At 38.6% G+C, this 17,070-nt stretch overlaps 1 non-coding gene across 1 annotated transcript; it reads right to left on the reverse strand.

Annotated features, from left to right (window-relative positions):
- Positions 1-6,670: 6,670 nt before the first annotated feature.
- Positions 6,671-6,774, reverse strand: LOC148544591 (small nucleolar RNA R71). Its single transcript, XR_015900278.1, has one exon. It is a non-coding gene; the product is annotated as a small nucleolar RNA R71 (small nucleolar RNA).
- Between the last annotated feature and the right edge of the window lie 10,296 nt (positions 6,775-17,070).

Here is a 17,070-nt window from a genome sequence, read left to right on the forward strand (position 1 = left end):
AGTGCATTGATTGAGGAAGAGATGAAAATGAAATTGATCCGGAGAATGCAACATCTCCTGAGCCCAATGAACCCCCCATTTCTGATCTTACCCATTCTCTTTAATTTCTGTCATTTACTTTTATGAGCAATTTCCCCATTCCCATTTAAGATTCTGTAATTTACTTTCCGTCATCTACATCCAGCTCTTATTTCTAGCATTTACTTTTCTGTTATTTACTTTCCCGCCATTTAATTTTCTGTAATTCTCAACTCAAATTCTGATTCGCTCAACTAGAACATTTCTCTAATTAAAGTTGCTTGATCAATCAATCCCTATGGGATTCGACCTCACTCTATTGTGAGTTTTTACTTGACGACAAATTCGGTACACTTGCCGAAGGAAATTTATTATGAGACAAGTTTTCCGTGCATCAGAGTGCGAATAAATATCTTGCAGAAGAAATAGGCTTGAGTTGAATAGAAAAACAATAGTACTTTCCATTAATTCATGAGGAACAGCAGAGCTCCACACCTTAATCTATGGTGTGTAAAAACTTCACCGTGGAAAATACATAAGAACAAAACGTCTATGCATGGCCGTGAGCCCAGCCTCAAACGTGAACATATAAGTTCCAAAGATGAAAAGTATCTGAAAAGTATGAAAATACAATAGCAAAAGGTCCTATTTATAGAAAACTAGTAACCTAGGGTTACAGAAATAGGTAATTAATGCAGAGATCCACTTCCGGGCCCACTTGGTGTGTGCTTGGGCTGAGCGTTGAAGCTTTCACATGTAGAGACTTTTCTTGGAGTTAAATGCTAGCTTTTGTGCCAATTTGGGCATTTAACTCCAGCTTTTATGCCAGTTCTGGCGTTTTGACGCTAGAATTTTTATCCTGACTTGGAATGCCGGTTTGGGCCATCAAATTTCGGGCAAAGTATAAACTATTATATATTGATGAAAAGCCCAGGATGTCTACTTTCCAACACAATTGAAAGCGCACCAATTGGGCTTCTGTAACTCCAAAAAATCCACTTCGAGTGCAGGGAGGTCAGAATCCAACAGCATCTGCAGTCCTTTTTCAGCCTCTGAATAAGATTTTTGCTCAGGTCCCTCAATTTCAGCCAGAAAATACCTGAAATCACAGAAAAATACACAAACTCATAGTAAAGTCCAGAAATGTGATTTTTATTTAAAAAATAATAAAAATATAATAAAAACTATCGAAAACATACTAAAAACTACCTAAAAACAATGCAAAAATGCGTATAAATTATCCGCTCATCACAACACTAAACTTAAATTGTTTCTTGTCTCCAAGCAAATGAAAATCAAATAGGATAAAAAGAAGAGAATATACAATGAATTCTAAAACATCTATGAAGATCAGTCTTAATTAGATGAGCGGGGCTATTAGCTTTTTGCTTCTGAACAGTTTTGGCATCTCACTTTATCCTTTGAAGTTTAGAATGATTGGCATCTATAGGAACTCAGAATTTAGATAGTGTTATTGATTCTCCTAGTTCAGTATGTTGATTCTTGAACACAGTTACTTTATGAGTCTTGGTCGTGACCCTAAGAATTTTGTTTTGCCACAGACACATAACTAGGTGAACCTTTTCAAATTGTGACTCAGCTTTGCTAGAGTCCCCAATTAGAGGTGTCCATAGCTCTTAAGCACACTCTTATTGTTTTGGACCATGACTTTAACCGCTCAGTCTCAAGCTTTTCACTTGACACCTTCACGCCACAAGCACATGGTTAGGGATAGCTTGGTTTAGCTGCTTAGGCTAGGATTTTATTCCTGTGGGCCCTCCTATCCACTGATGCTCAAAGTCTTGGATCCTTTTTACCCTTGCCTTTTGGTTTAAAGGGCTATTGGCTTTTTCTACTTGCTTTTTCTTTCTTTTTTTTTCTTTCTTTATTTTTTGCCTCTATTTTTTTGCATATTTTTTTTTTCTGCAAGCTTTTCACTGCTTTTTCTTGCTTCAAGAATCATTTTTATGATTTTTCAGATTATCAATAACATTTCTCATTTTCCATTATTCTTTTAAGAGCCAACAATTTTAACATTCATGAACAACAAATTCAAAAATATGCACTGTTCAAGCATTCATTCAGAAAGACAAAAAGCATTGCCACCACATCCAAATAATTAAACTGTTTTAAAATTCGAAATTCATGTACTTCTTTTTCTTTTTCAGAAAACATTTTTCATTTTAAGAAAGGTGATGGATTCATAGGACATTCATAGCTTTAAGGCATAGACACTAAGATACTAATGATCATGTAATAAAGACACAAACATAGATAGAACATAAAGCATAATTTTCAAAAAACAGAAAAGTAGGAGCAAGGAGATTTAAAGAACGGGTCCACCTTAGTGATGGCGGCTTGTTCTTCCTCTTGAAGATCTTATGGAGTGCTTGAACTCCTCAATGTTTCTTCCTTGCCTTTGCTGCTCCTCCCTCATGACTCTTTGGTCTTCTTTAATTTCATGGAGGAGTATGGAATGCTCTTGGTGCTCCACCCTTAGTTGTCCCATATTGGAACTTAATTCTCCTAGGGAGGTGTTGATTTGCTCCCAATAGTTTTGTGGAGGAAAATGTATCCCTTGAGGTATCTCAGGAATCTCATGATGAGGAATTTCCTCATGCTTTTGGTGAGGTTCATGAGTGGGCTCTCTTGTTTGCTCCATCCTTTTCTTAGTGATGCGCTTGTCCTCATCAATGAGGATGTCTTCCTCTATGTCAATTCCAGCTGAATTGCAGAGGTGACAAATGAGATGAGGGAAGGCTAACCTTGCCAAAGTAGAGGACTTATCCGCCACCTTGTAGAGTTCTAGGGATATAACCTCATGAACTTCTACTTCCTCTCCAATCATGATGCTATGGATCATGATAGCCCGGTCTATAGTAACTTCAGACCGGTTGCTAGTGGGAATGATTGAGCATTGGATGAACTCCAACCATCCCCTAGCCACGGGCTTGAGGTCATACCTTCTTAGTTGAACTGGCATCCCTCTTGAATCTCTCTTCCATTGAGTGCCTTCTTCACAAATGTCTATGAGGACTTGGTCCAATCTTTGATCAAAGTTGACCCTTCTAGTGTAGGGACGTGCATCTCCTTGCATCATGGGCAAGTTGAATGCCAACCGTACATTTTCCGGACTGAAATCTAAGAATTTCCCCCGAACCATTGTAAGCCAATTCTTTGGGTCCGGGTTCACACTTTGATCATGGTTCTTGGTGATCCATGTATTGGCATAGAACTCTTGAACCATTAAGATCCCGACTTGTTGAATGGGGTTGGTGAGAATTTCCCAACCTCTTCTTCGAATCTCATGTCGGATCTCTGGATATTCACCCTTTTTGAGCTTAAAGGGGACCTCAGGGATCACCTTCTTCTTGGCCACAACTTCATAGAAGTGGTCTTGATGGATCTTTGAGATGAAGCTCTGATGCCAAGGCATCTTAGGCTAGTTTCACTAGCATTTTTCTGTTAGTTTTAGTTGTTTTATGCATTTTCTTGAGCTTAAAGTAACCAAAAATGGTTAAATGAAGAACAAAGCAATAAACCATCCAAACAGTATGATTTTAATGCAAATTCCATGAGTTTTAGTTATATTACTTGAATGCTATGAATGGAAGATTTCTCATGAAATTTTGCAAGACTTTGATGCAATTGTTTGGATGATTTCAGGGAAGAAGAGGCTAAGCAAGGAAGCAACAAAATCAATAAAGGAAGCTTGAATATCACATGTGGAGTTTAAGTTCCAGTTTAAGCCTAAACTGGAGCTTAAACGCCAGAATCAGGAAGGCTAAGAAATGCTGGAATTGAAGTTTAACCTCCAGTTTAACCTTAAACTGGAGGTTAAACGCCAGAATGAAAAGTCTCACCAAAGAAGCATTCCACGTTTAACCTCCAGTTTAACCTTAAACTGGAGGTTAAACGCCAGAATGGGAAAAGCACCAGGGAGCCATTTCCACGTTTAAGCTCCAGTTTGACCTCAAACTGGAGCTTAAACGTGTTCGACCAAGAACTCTCCTCCAGGGTTGCTTTCTCCATTTCCACGTTTAAGCTCCAGTTTAACCTTAAACTGGAGCTTAAACGTGTTCGACACCTCCAGGGCTACCCTTCTCAGCTTCCACGTTTAACCTCCAGTTTAACCTTAAACTGGAGGTTAAACGTGTTCGACCTCCAAGATGCCTCCTTCCATTTCCACGTTTAACCTCCAGTTTAACCTTAAACTGGAGGTTAAACGTGTTCGACCTCCAGGGCTGCCCTTCCTATCTCCACGTTTAAGCTTCAGTTTAACCTTAAACTGAAGCTTAAACGTGTTCGACTACATGACTCTCCAGGGCTGCCTTCTTCCATTTCCACGTTTAAGCTTCAGTTTAACCTTAAATTGAAGCTTAAACGTGCTTCTACAAAAGGCCTCACTGGAAGTGTCTGGCGTTTAAGCTGCAGTTTAAGCTTAAACTGCAACTTAAACTCCACTCTTGGAAAAGGTTTCTGGGCCAAAAATATTGCGGTTTAAGTTAGTATTTGAGCACAAACATTAACTTAAACTTACTCTGGTATGAAACCCAATTGAATATCATGGTTTATGGGATTGGGCCTGAAGGATTGATGAGTCTGAAATTTCAATTTATTGAGTCATGTGTCATTAGTTGATTATCACTAAGTTGGCTCAATAAATGTTACAGAATTTGGATCAACAGCCTCATCAAGATTATGGATCATAAACCCAAGGCAAAAGGAAAGCATGGAGAGGCCTCAAAGCCCAAGAAACACAACAGAAGCTCAATATAGAAAGTGTATAAATAGGATAGAATTTAAGTTAGGGGGGGATTGAAGGGGAATCCAGCCCCTGAAGGGGACTTGACTTTTACCTTCACTTTTAGCTAGTTTTCATATCTTTGTAATTGAATTCAGAGCTATGACTCACTAAACCCCCTTTCATTGGGTTAGGGAGCTCTATTGTAATTCAATGAATCAATAATAGTTTGTCTTCTTCTTCAATCTTTTCTCTTGAATTTTGTTAGAAAGCTTCTCGATCTAATTCCATTGGGTAGTTGTCTTGGGAAAGAAACTACCCATAATTGGAATCCTTCGGAACCTTGGGAAAGGAATGGAGGATTCATGCTAGAGAAGCTTTCTCACAGTGAATTGGATTGGGGTTTGGATGGATATTGTGACATATAATCCTACCAAATTGTGGTTCATGAAACTGTGTGGTATAATCAGTGATCGAGCATCATCTCTTCTTATGAACATTTAAACCAAGGGATTGGGAATTTGTTCATTTTTAGAGAGAATTGGTGAGCCAAGGGATTGGGATCCAATCATATAAGATTGCCAAGCAAAATTCAATGAACGCATTGCTTGAGGAAGAGATAAACATGTTTTGATTCGGAGATCTCAATATCTCCTATAACCCAATGAATCCCCCAATTCTGATTTCCATCTTCTCTTTACATTCTGCAACTCAATTCATGCAATCACCCCCATTCCCTTTTAATTTCAGCAATTTAGTTTCTGCTCTTTAATTCATGCAATTTAAGATTCCGCCATTTCAATTTCTTGTCATTTACTTTTCCCGCCAATTTTACATTCCGCAATTCTCATCTCAATCTTGATTCCGCTCAACTAGAACACACTTCTAATCCGAATTGCTCACTCAACCAATCCTTGTGGGATTCGACCTCACTCTATTGTGAGTTTTTACTTGACGATAACCGGTGCACTTGCCGGAAGGAATTTTGCCGATCGTGCAATTTCCTAAATCGTAGCATAACTAGTTTATGCGCATCAAGTTTATGGCGCCGTTGCCGGGGATTGGTTTTCGATTGACAATTCTCAAATTGGAAGTTAACTAGATTGAGCATTTTTTTTTCTGTTTTGAATAATTCAGTACAAGTTATTTGTTGAATTTTAATTTCTGCACTCGGTTACATGCTTTCTTTCTTTATGCCTTTAAATTCAAGCAACTAACTCACTGACTCACTAACTGTTTGAATTAATTCCTCAATTGCTCTAACCATACTCTTCCATTAACCAAGAGTATTTCACTTGTTTGTTGCCTGTGCTGTGTTCTTGTATGACAGGTAGGAGAGGAGAGACATCAACTCCTCCATATACCGAACCAGAGAGGACCCTTCATAGACTGAGAAGGGAAGCAAGAGGGAAGAGAGTAGTGGGAGAAGAGGAATCTGAAGGAGAATCTGAGGACAATTTTGAGGAAGCTTTAGATCTCAACATGGATAGAGAAGTTCACAACCATGAGAGAGCTGGTGGAAACAATGCCATTCCTGAGAGGAGGGTTCTTAGTTCATACATAAACCCAACCTCTGGGAATTGTGGTAGCAGCATCCAGAAACCACCCATTCAGGCCAACAATTTTGAACTCAAACCACAGCTAATATCACTTGTGGAGAATCATTGTTCATTTGGTGGAAGTGCTAATGAAGACCCAAACCAACATCTCACAAAATTCCTGAGAATTTGTGACACTGTGAAGTCCAATGGAGTCCAGGAAGATGCATATAAACTGCTTTTGTTCCCATTTTCACTTAGGGACAAAGCAGCTAAGTGGCTGGAATCATTCCCAAGGGGGAGTCTAACAACATGGGATGAGGTGGAAAGCAAGTTTCTGGCACGTTTCTACCCCCCACAAAAGGTCAATAGGCTTCGATCTGAGGTTCAAACTTTTAGACAACAAGATGGTGAAACTCTCTACGAGGCATGGGAGAGATTCAAGGATTTGACAAGGAAATGCCCACCAGACATGTTCCATGATTGGGTGCAATTGCATATTTTCTATGATGGACTCTCTTATGAATCAAGGAAGGCTGTAGACCATTCATCAGGAGGTTCATTGAACAGGAAAAAGACTGTGGAAGAGGCCATTGAAGTGATTGAGACAGTGGCTGAGAATGAGTACTACTATGCATCAGAAAGGCACAACACTAAGGGAGTCATGGAGCTGAACCATGTTGATACAATTCTAGCCCAAAACAAGGTGTTTGCCAAGCAACTAGCAGAGCTTACCAGGCAATTAGAAACAAAGCAAGTGGCTGCAATACACACACAAGATCAAGAGGAAGTAAGCATTGAAGGAGGTGATTGGGAAGAGGCCAACTATGTGGGAAACCAACAAAGGCAATCATATGATCCACATTCCAACACTTACAACCCAGGATGGAAAAATCACCCAAACTTTGGGTGGGGGAACCAACAAACCCAACCACAAAACCACAAACCTTACAACCACAACCAACATAACAATTCCACATACCAAAACTCCAACCAAAGATCATACCAAACCACACAAAACACTTACCCCCAACCATCATATCATAGCCAAAATAATCAACCTACTCAACTTAATCCGAACCAACAATTTCAAGATCAATTAAACCGGATAGAAGGAATGATGGCAACCATGAGTCAAGACATAACCGAATTGAAAAGCTTCAGGGATGATGTGAGAGCTACCTTAAGAAACCATGGTGAAAAACTCAAGAGGATGGAGTCTCAAGTAGGAGAGCTATCTCAACAGGCCGTCAAATCAACTGCAGTGTTCCCTAGTGACACAGAAAAGAATCCTAAAGGGGAACAAAAGAGAGTGAGATGGGAAGAATGCAAGGCCATCACCATATTGAAGGAAGTTTCAGAAGAAGAAGGAATCAGGCCCTCAGAGCAGGAGCCAGAAATCTTGAAGGAAGGTATGGAAGAAGTTAAGCAGGAAAGTGGAACTGAGCAAGCCAAGAAACTGCAAAAAGGCATGCTGGAAATATACCAACCAAAAGCACCATTTCCTCAGAGGTTAGGAGGAGGTGAAAAAGGGAAAACCTATTCAAGGTTTTTAGAGACATTTAGCTCTCTCCATGTCAATATTCCCTTTCTTGAGATTCTCCATCAAATGCCTACACACATCAAGTATTTAAAGGAATTGTTAAGCAAGAAAAGAGTTTTGAAGGGAGGACAAACGGTAACAATGAACAAAGAATGCAGTGCTCTCATCAAGAAGGACACACTCTCTAAGAAAACGGACCCAGGAAGTTTTCATATCCCTTGCATCATAGGGGAAACAAAAATTGACAGAGGATTCTGTGATTTAGGAGCTAGCATAAATGTGATGCCTCTAACTCTTATGAAGAGGCTACAACTGAATGAGGTGAGATCCACTGATGTAATCATACAACTGGCTGACAAAACTCAGAAGCGAGCTGAAGGGGTAGTTGAAAATGTGCTGGTGAAAGTGGGGGATTATTATTTCCCCACAGACTTTGTCATTGTGGACATGGAGGAAAGCTACTTACACCCTATCATTCTGGGCAGACCATTTCTAGCCACTACTAGAGCACTCATAGATGTAGAACAAGGAGAGCTAATTCTGAGAATACATGATGAACAGCTCATTTTCAAAGTTTTCAAACCTGCATCTGAGCCTGAACCAGAACCTGAAAAGCCTAAGGATAATAGTAGCCATCTGTGTTTGGAGGAAAGTAATCCAACAGCTAAAACTCTAAAACAGTCCTTGGAAGGCAAACAAGAGTTGCAAGAGTTAAAGCCACAAGAATCAATGGAAACAGATCAGAAGGATCCTCCTGACATAAGGGTCAATGAAGAAATCCTCAAGAGAAAGGGAAGAATGATAGGGAAATTGCCAAGAGGGTGGAGAAACAAGAAAATTCCCACTGAAGGTTTTTCTCCGGGAGATAACGTGATATCAAGTCATTATCTGCCAATCCCACCTGGCCTCAAAACCATTCCTTCCCAGCTCCCTCAAGTGTTCACAATCAGGAAAGTTCTTTCTATGGAACATTTAGAGGCCATGAATGAATCAAGTGGGGACGTTTTCATAGTGAGAGGAGAAGACGTCAAGCACTACAATCCACCCTAACAAGGGACAACCGTCAAGCTAGTGACGTTAAAGAAGCGCTTCATGGGAGGCAACCCATGTTTTTAATATCCTTACTTTTTTTTGTTTTGTTGTGCATCTAATAAAACATGGTTTCTTATGCATGAACTTGAATCCTCAGGACAACTGCTGAAAGAGTGCACTAAACATTGCATGTAAAATGCAATTTGTCTCTAAGTTTGGTGTGCCTGAAGGCACCCCAAATTTTATTCAAAATGCATTCAATTTTTCATTCAAAGTGCACAACCAAAGAGTAAGTTTGGTGTTCTTCTTTGAACACGGTTCATGAAAGGCAAGAAGTTCCTCTGGATTTCGAAATTCATGACAAGTATACCATTCGCATGTTTTAATGCTTTAGTTTCAATTACTTAGGGTAGTAAATTTGTTTAGAATCAAAGAGCCAAGGTGACTATGATTTATTAGAATTAAGCACATTCATTAAGGACAACCAATATGGATTTCATGTCATCAGGAGACTTGACCAAACACTAAGTTTGGTGTCCAAATAATAAGTGTGCATACATGTAGAAGTCACGGCTATAAGCTCATAAAGACAATCATTGATTTACAAGTGCAAGTACTATTCATAATTCACATGGACCGAAAAATGATAGCAAACTTGTTTGTTTGTGCAGGTACAAAAGAAAAGACAAAAATGGAGGAAAAAGACAAAGGAAGCACAAGTGGTCAAAAAGAGGCAGGAAGCAAGAAGAAGCAGGATCCCAAGAATTAAGAAGAACCAAGCAATAAATAAGAGGTGGTCTCGTTCCTTAATAATCAAATGATCATTGGTGGATTGTCTTTATGAGCTTTCTTTCATCATAAGTCATTTAAGTGTTATGTGGAGTTTTTTTTAGTATGAGTGTCTGTTTATTGCTTTGAATAAAGTGAATGCCTAGATGTTTGGATATAACTTCACCTTCTTAAACAAGTGCTTGCCATGCTTGTTCTGTTTCCAAAAATAAAAGAAAAGTTTGAACAAAAGTAACTTGGCTCAATTAGTGACAAATCAAGTAGAATTAAGTGGTGGTATGCATGCTTGATTGTTTAGTCAGATCACTGGAAATAGAGTGTAGAATTATCATTTTTATGTAGAAATTGAAAACTGTCTATGGATCTTGATGAATAAATGTCTTTGGCCATGAAAAAGAAAGAAAAGGAAGAAGAAAAAGCCACTGAAAAAGGGCAACCAAAAAGAAAAAAAAAATTGAGAAAATAAGCTAGGCACCAATGGTTTGAACTTCTGAGACAAATGCCTGTGGTGTTCATGTATTAAGGATATGCTTGGATGAATAGGTTCTGAGGAGTGTTTCAACACTTGGTAACTTGGGTTAACTAACCCGGGATTATCAACCAAAAGTCCATTATCAAGAGCAACCTAAATACAAAACATTTAGTCACACAAAGAGGTGCTGGGCACCAATGTCTCAAGAAGAAATGTGAACTAAAATGCCTGAAGTGGATATGTGTAGTGCACTGATAAGAAAAAGAATATGCCAAAGGCTTGTGCAACACATGACACTAAGCAAACAAGGAGCAAAGAAGCTCTAAGAAAAAGAAAAGAAAAACAAAGAAGAAAAGTGCCAAGGACATAAGAATAACAAGAGGCCATAGCAGTGTTTGATGGATGCAAGGAAAAAGTGATAATCTTACCTGATAAGAATGAAAAAGTGATGCTGCAACTTTCTGCATAAAACCCTTCTGATGAACTTCAAATGCTTGCTAATATAGCCAATGTAATTGCTTTCTGTTTCATACTTTCTTCTCAAATAACTCAGGACTTGCTTAGGGACAAGCAAGTATTAAGTTTGGTGTTGTGATGCCAAGGCATCTTAGGCTAGTTTCACTAGCATTTTTCTGTTAGTTTTAGTTGTTTTATGCATTTTCTTGAGCTTAAAGTAACCAAAAATGGTTAAATGAAGAACAAAGCAATAAACCATCCAAACAGTATGATTTTAATGCAAATTCCATGAGTTTTAGTTATATTACTTGAATGCTATGAATGGAAGATTTCTCATGAAATTTTGCAAGACTTTGATGCAATTGTTTGGATGATTTCAGGGAAGAAGAGGCTAAGCAAGGAAGCAACAAAATCAATAAAGGAAGCTTGAATATCACATGTGGAGTTTAAGTTCCAGTTTAAGCCTAAACTGGAGCTTAAACGCCAGAATCAGGAAGGCTAAGAAATGCTGGAATTGAAGTTTAACCTCCAGTTTAACCTTAAACTGGAGGTTAAACGCCAGAATGAAAAGTCTCACCAAAGAAGCATTCCACGTTTAACCTCCAGTTTAACCTTAAACTGGAGGTTAAACGCCAGAATGGGAAAAGCACCAGGGAGCCATTTCCACGTTTAAGCTCCAGTTTGACCTCAAACTGGAGCTTAAACGTGTTCGACCAAGAACTCTCCTCCAGGGTTGCTTTCTCCATTTCCACGTTTAAGCTCCAGTTTAACCTTAAACTGGAGCTTAAACGTGTTCGACACCTCCAGGGCTACCCTTCTCAGCTTCCACGTTTAACCTCCAGTTTAACCTTAAACTGGAGGTTAAACGTGTTCGACCTCCAAGATGCCTCCTTCCATTTCCACGTTTAACCTCTAGTTTAACCTTAAACTGGAGGTTAAACGTGTTCGACCTCCAGGGCTGCCCTTCCTATCTCCACGTTTAAGCTTCAGTTTAACCTTAAACTGAAGCTTAAACGTGTTCGACTACATGACTCTCCAGGGCTGCCTTCTTCCATTTCCACGTTTAAGCTTCAGTTTAACCTTAAACTGAAGCTTAAACGTGCTTCTACAAAAGGCCTCACTGGAAGTGTCTGGCGTTTAAGCTGCAGTTTAAGCTTAAACTGCAACTTAAACTCCACTCTTGGAAAAGGTTTCTGGGCCAAAAATATTGTGGTTTAAGTTAGTATTTGAGCACAAACATTAACTTAAACTTACTCCGGTATGAAACCCAATTGAATATCATGGTTTATGGGATTGGGTCTGAAGGATTGATGAGTCTGAAATTTCAATTTATTGAGTCATGTGTCATTAGTTGATTATCACTAAGTTGGCTCAATAAATGTTACAGAATTTGGATCAACAGCCTCATCAAGATTATGGATCATAAACCCAAGGCAAAAGGAAAGCATGGAGAGGCCTCAAAGCCCAAGAAACACAACAGAAGCTCAATATAGAAAGTGTATAAATAGGATAGAATTTAAGTTAGGGGGGATTGAAGGGGAATCCAGCCCCTGAAGGGGACTTGAATTTTACCTTCACTTTTAGCTAGTTTTCATATCTTTGTAATTGAATTCAGAGCTATGACTCACTAAACCCCCTTTCATTGGGTTAGGGAGCTCTATTGTAATTCAATGAATCAATAATAGTTTGTCTTCTTCTTCAATCTTTTCTCTTGAATTTTGTTAGAAAGCTTCTCGATCTAATTCCATTGGGTAGTTGTCTTGGGAAAGAAACTACCCGTAATTGGAATCCTTCGGAACCTTGGGAAAGGAATGGAGGATTCATGCTAGAGAAGCTTTCTCACAGTGAATTGGATTGGGGTTTGGATGGATATTGTGACATGTAATCCTACCAAATTGTGGTTCATGAAACTGTGTGGTATAATCAGTGATCGAGCATCATCTCTTCTTATGAACATTTAAACCAAGGGATTGGGAATTTGTTCATTTTTAGAGAGAATTGGTGAGCCAAGGGATTGGGATCCAATCATATAAGATTGCCAAGCAAAATTCAATGAACGCATTGCTTGAGGAAGAGATAAACATGTTTTGATTCGGAGATCTCAATATCTCCTATAACCCAATGAATCCCCCAATTCTGATTTCCATCTTCTCTTTACATTCTGCAACTCAATTCATGCAATCACCCCCATTCCCTTTTAATTTCAGCAATTTAGTTTCTGCTCTTTAATTCATGCAATTTAAGATTCCGCCATTTCAATTTCTTGTCATTTACTTTTCCCGCCAATTTTACATTCCGCAATTCTCATCTCAATCTTGATTCCGCTCAACTAGAACACACTTCTAATCCGAATTGCTCACTCAACCAATCCTTGTGGGATTCGACCTCACTCTATTGTGAGTTTTTACTTGACGATAACCGGTGCACTTGCCGGAAGGAATTTTGCCGATCGTGCAATTTCCTAAATCGTAGCATAACTAGTTTATGCGCATCAAGCTCTCCATCTCCCATGACTCGGAGGTGGAAGCTTTTGCCTTCCCTTTCCTCTTTCTAGAGGTTTCTCCGGCCTTTGGTGCTATAAATGGTTATGGAAAAACAAAAAGCTTTAGCTTTTCCCACATCAAACTTAGAAGGTTTGCTTGTCCTCGAGCAAAAGAAGAAAGAAGAGAGTAAAAGAAGAAAATGAAGGAGATAGAGGGGGTTTTGTGGTTCGGCCAAGGGGGAGAAGTAGTGTGTATGATGTGTGAAAATGAATGAGTGAAGATGGGTGTATATAGGAGTGGAGAGAGGGGTAGGGTTCGGCCATGTATGGGTGGGTTTGGGAGGGAAAGTGGTTTGAATTTGAATGGTGAGGTAGGTGGGGTTTTATGATGGATGGATGTGGATTGGTGAAGAGATTATGGAGAAGAGGGTAGGATTTGATAGGTGAGGGGTTTTTGGGGAAGAGGTATTGAGGTGATTGGTGAAGGGTATTTGGAGAAGGGTATTATGGGAAGGTGTGAAGAAGAGAGAGAGATGAGGTAGGTGGGGATCCTGTGGGGTCCACAAATCTTGAGGTGTCAAGGATTTCTCATCCCTGCACCATGTTGGTGTGTAAACGCCCCCTTGATTGCCAATCCTGGCGTTAAACGCCAGGTTCCTGCCCATTTCTAGCATTTAATGCCAGCTTTTCTCCCCTTTCTGGCATTTAAACGCTAGCTCTGTGCCCATTTTTGGCGTTAAACGCCCAGAATGGTGCCAGACTAGGCGTTTAACGCCCATTTTGCTACCCTTACTGGCGTTTAAACGCCAGTAAGCTTCTCCTCCAGGGTGTGTTATTTTTAATACTGTTTTTCATTTTGTTTTTGCTTTTTTAGTTGTTTTTGTGGCTTCACATGATCATCAACCTACAGAAAACATAAAATAACAATGGAAAATAAATAAATATGATAAAATTGGGTTGCCTCCCAACAAGCGCTTCTTTAATGTCAATAGCTTGACAGTGGGCTCTCATGGAGCCTCACAGATACTCAGAGCATGATGATGGCCTCCCAACACCAAACTTAGAGTTTGAATGTGGGGGCTCTATTTGACTCTGCATTAAGAGAAGCCTTTCATGCTTCCTCTCCACGACTACAGAGGGAGATCCTTGAGCTTTAAACACAAGGGAGTCTTCATTCACTTGAAGGACCAATTCTCCTCTGTAAACATCAATCACAGCTTTTGCTGTGGCTTAGGAAAGGTCTGCCAAGGATGATGGATTCATCCATACACTTCCCAATGTCTTGGATTATAAAATCAGCAGGGATGTAGTGGCCTTCAACCTTTACCAAGACATCCTCTACAAGTCCATAAGCCTGTTTCCTTGAATTGTCTGTTATCTCCAATGAGATTCTTGCAGCTTGCACCTCAAGGATCCATAGCTTCTCCATTACAAAGAGATGAATGAGGTTTATACTTGACCCCAGGTGACGTTAGGATTTTTGCCAGCAAAGAATTTCATAAAAATATTCGCATTATAGATATAGTCTCTAAACCGACAGAAATCCCTTCATACAAATGTTTTGGTTGTCACAAGTAACAAACCCCTTAAAAATTGATAACCGAAGTATTCAAACCTCGGGTCGTCTTCTCAAGGAACTGCAGGGAAGTATGTTCTTATTATTGGTTATGGAGATTGTAGAATTTGGGGTTTTAAGAATGAGGGACAAATATGACAGTTGATTTAAATAGCAATTAAAATGAATAAACAAATACTGAAAGCAAACTTTTGGCAAGGTATGAGAAATTGGAAGTCCAGGCTTAGTTATTCTTATCAACAACAATGAAAGTCGAATCTTAATTCCACTTAGTCAACCTTTACTAAAGCAAATGAAAGTCAAGGGACTAATTGGCTTGATCTTCGAATCCTATTTATTTCCTAAGAAAAGGTTGGGATTATTGAAGTTCAATTCAATTAGCAAAGATAACAGTTATCAATTATGTTGAGATAAGATAACTCCTGAGTTACTGCTTTCTTAACCAAAATCAAAAGAGGAAAAAGTAAAATTGCTGGAATAAAAATGCCTTCAGATGTAAAGCAACAATAACATAAATTAAAGAAACCAATCATGAATTGAAATACCTCAAATAACATTAATAAGTGAAATTGTAATCTAACATGAAGAGTTCATAAACTAAATTGGAAGAATAAATAAAAATAAAGAACCTGGGATTGAGAGTTACTCCTATAACTAAGAGAAGTCCTAAATCCTAATCCAAAGAGAGAGAGGAGAGAACCTCTCTCAAAACTAGATCTAAAACATGAGAAGTGGAAATTGGTGAGCTCTCCTTGAATGGATGCATTCCTTCACTTCATAACCTCTGGTCTATGCCTTCTGGACTTGGATTTGGGCCAAAAAGGGCTTCAGAATTTGCTATGAGCGTTTTCTGCAATTTCTGGTGCGTAGCCTCTGTCACGCGTCCACGTGGGTCACACGGTCGCGTCATTTGGAGCTTTTCTTTGCCACGCGGTCACGTCAGTCATGCGGCTGCGTCATATGCGTTCTGCTTAAGGCGCGCGGTCGCGTCAGTCATGCGGTCGCGTCGCTGATGATTCGCGCTTGGCACGCGATCGCGTCGTCCATGCGATCGCGTGGATATCAGTTTCTTCAAGGACTCCATTTTGCGCTTTCCTTCCATTTTTGTATGTTTCCTTTCCATCCTTTAAGTCATTCCTGCCTTAGAAGATCTGAAACTACTCAACACACTAATCACGGCATCGAATGGAAATAAAGGTAATTGAAATAATTAATTTTAAAGCATAGGAAACATGTTTTTCACATACATCACATAATAAGGAAGGGAAAGTAAAACTATGCAATTAACATGAATACGTGGGTGAAGGATTGAATAAATCACTCAAACTAAGCACAAAATAAATCATAAAATATAGGTTTATCAACCTCTCCACACTTAAACAATAGCATGTCCTTATGCTAATTCCAAGGTAATAAGTAAGGTTAAAGTGATGGAATGTCATGCAATGCAATCTAATCTAAATGCAACTACCTAAATGAATGATGCATCATGCAATTTTAATTTATTTACTCATATATAAAGCGTACAGGTAGTTAAATTAATTCACATTCTCAAGGAGTCATATATATATATATATAGCCAAGCCTTAGATAATCAATAAGCACTTTTACAGTTGAGATGGGAGAAAAAGCATTTTATGAACTTGCAAGACAATTAGATAATTCAAACAGAGATAAATATTAATGAGCTATTGAACCCTCACTGGATTTGTGTTTACTCTCTAGTCACTCAGTGTTTATTGGGTTAATCACTCTATTCCTCTTTTTATTCTTCCTTTCTATAACTTTGTTCTTCATCTAACCAATCAACAATTATAGAATATAGTCATACCAAAAATCATGAGGTCTTTAATTAAGGTTGTAATGGGGCCAAGGTAAAGGTAAGGATATATGTATAAGGCTAAGTGAGCTAAATAGTGAATCCTTAATTAGACTAAGATCTCACCTAACATACATACTTAGTAAAACAAAACTTCTTTACCTATTTTCCCATATTTTCCCACTTGATGTTACATGGTCATGTTTCAATTTTTATTTTTTTATTTTTTTATTTTTCTATTTTTATTTTTTTTATCCCATGTGCATTGCTTTTATTTTTGCATTTGGGGAATTCTTTTTGTATCCCCTTTTATTAAATACTGAAAAATAACTTTTTTTTAAAATTAAATGCGCATGGTAATTTAATCACTTTGATTTCTCATGAGCATGCTTCCCAAAATTTCTTATTTTGAGTTATTTTTATCCTTTTCAATTTTTCTACTTCTTGTTTTTATCATCCATGTTCCCAATAGGTTTCCCACATTTTAAACTATTCATAATTTTCTATCTTAAGCTAACCAAGGATTCAAATTGGGATTTTATTTTGTTTTTCTGCTTAAGGCTAGTAGTGTGGCTAAATAGAATAAAAGGGGTTTAAAGGC

Source organism: Arachis ipaensis, chromosome B9 (assembly GCF_059453495.1).
Source record: "Arachis ipaensis isolate K30076 ecotype BB chromosome B9, ASM5945349v1, whole genome shotgun sequence".
NCBI lineage: Eukaryota > Viridiplantae > Streptophyta > Magnoliopsida > Fabales > Fabaceae > Arachis > Arachis ipaensis.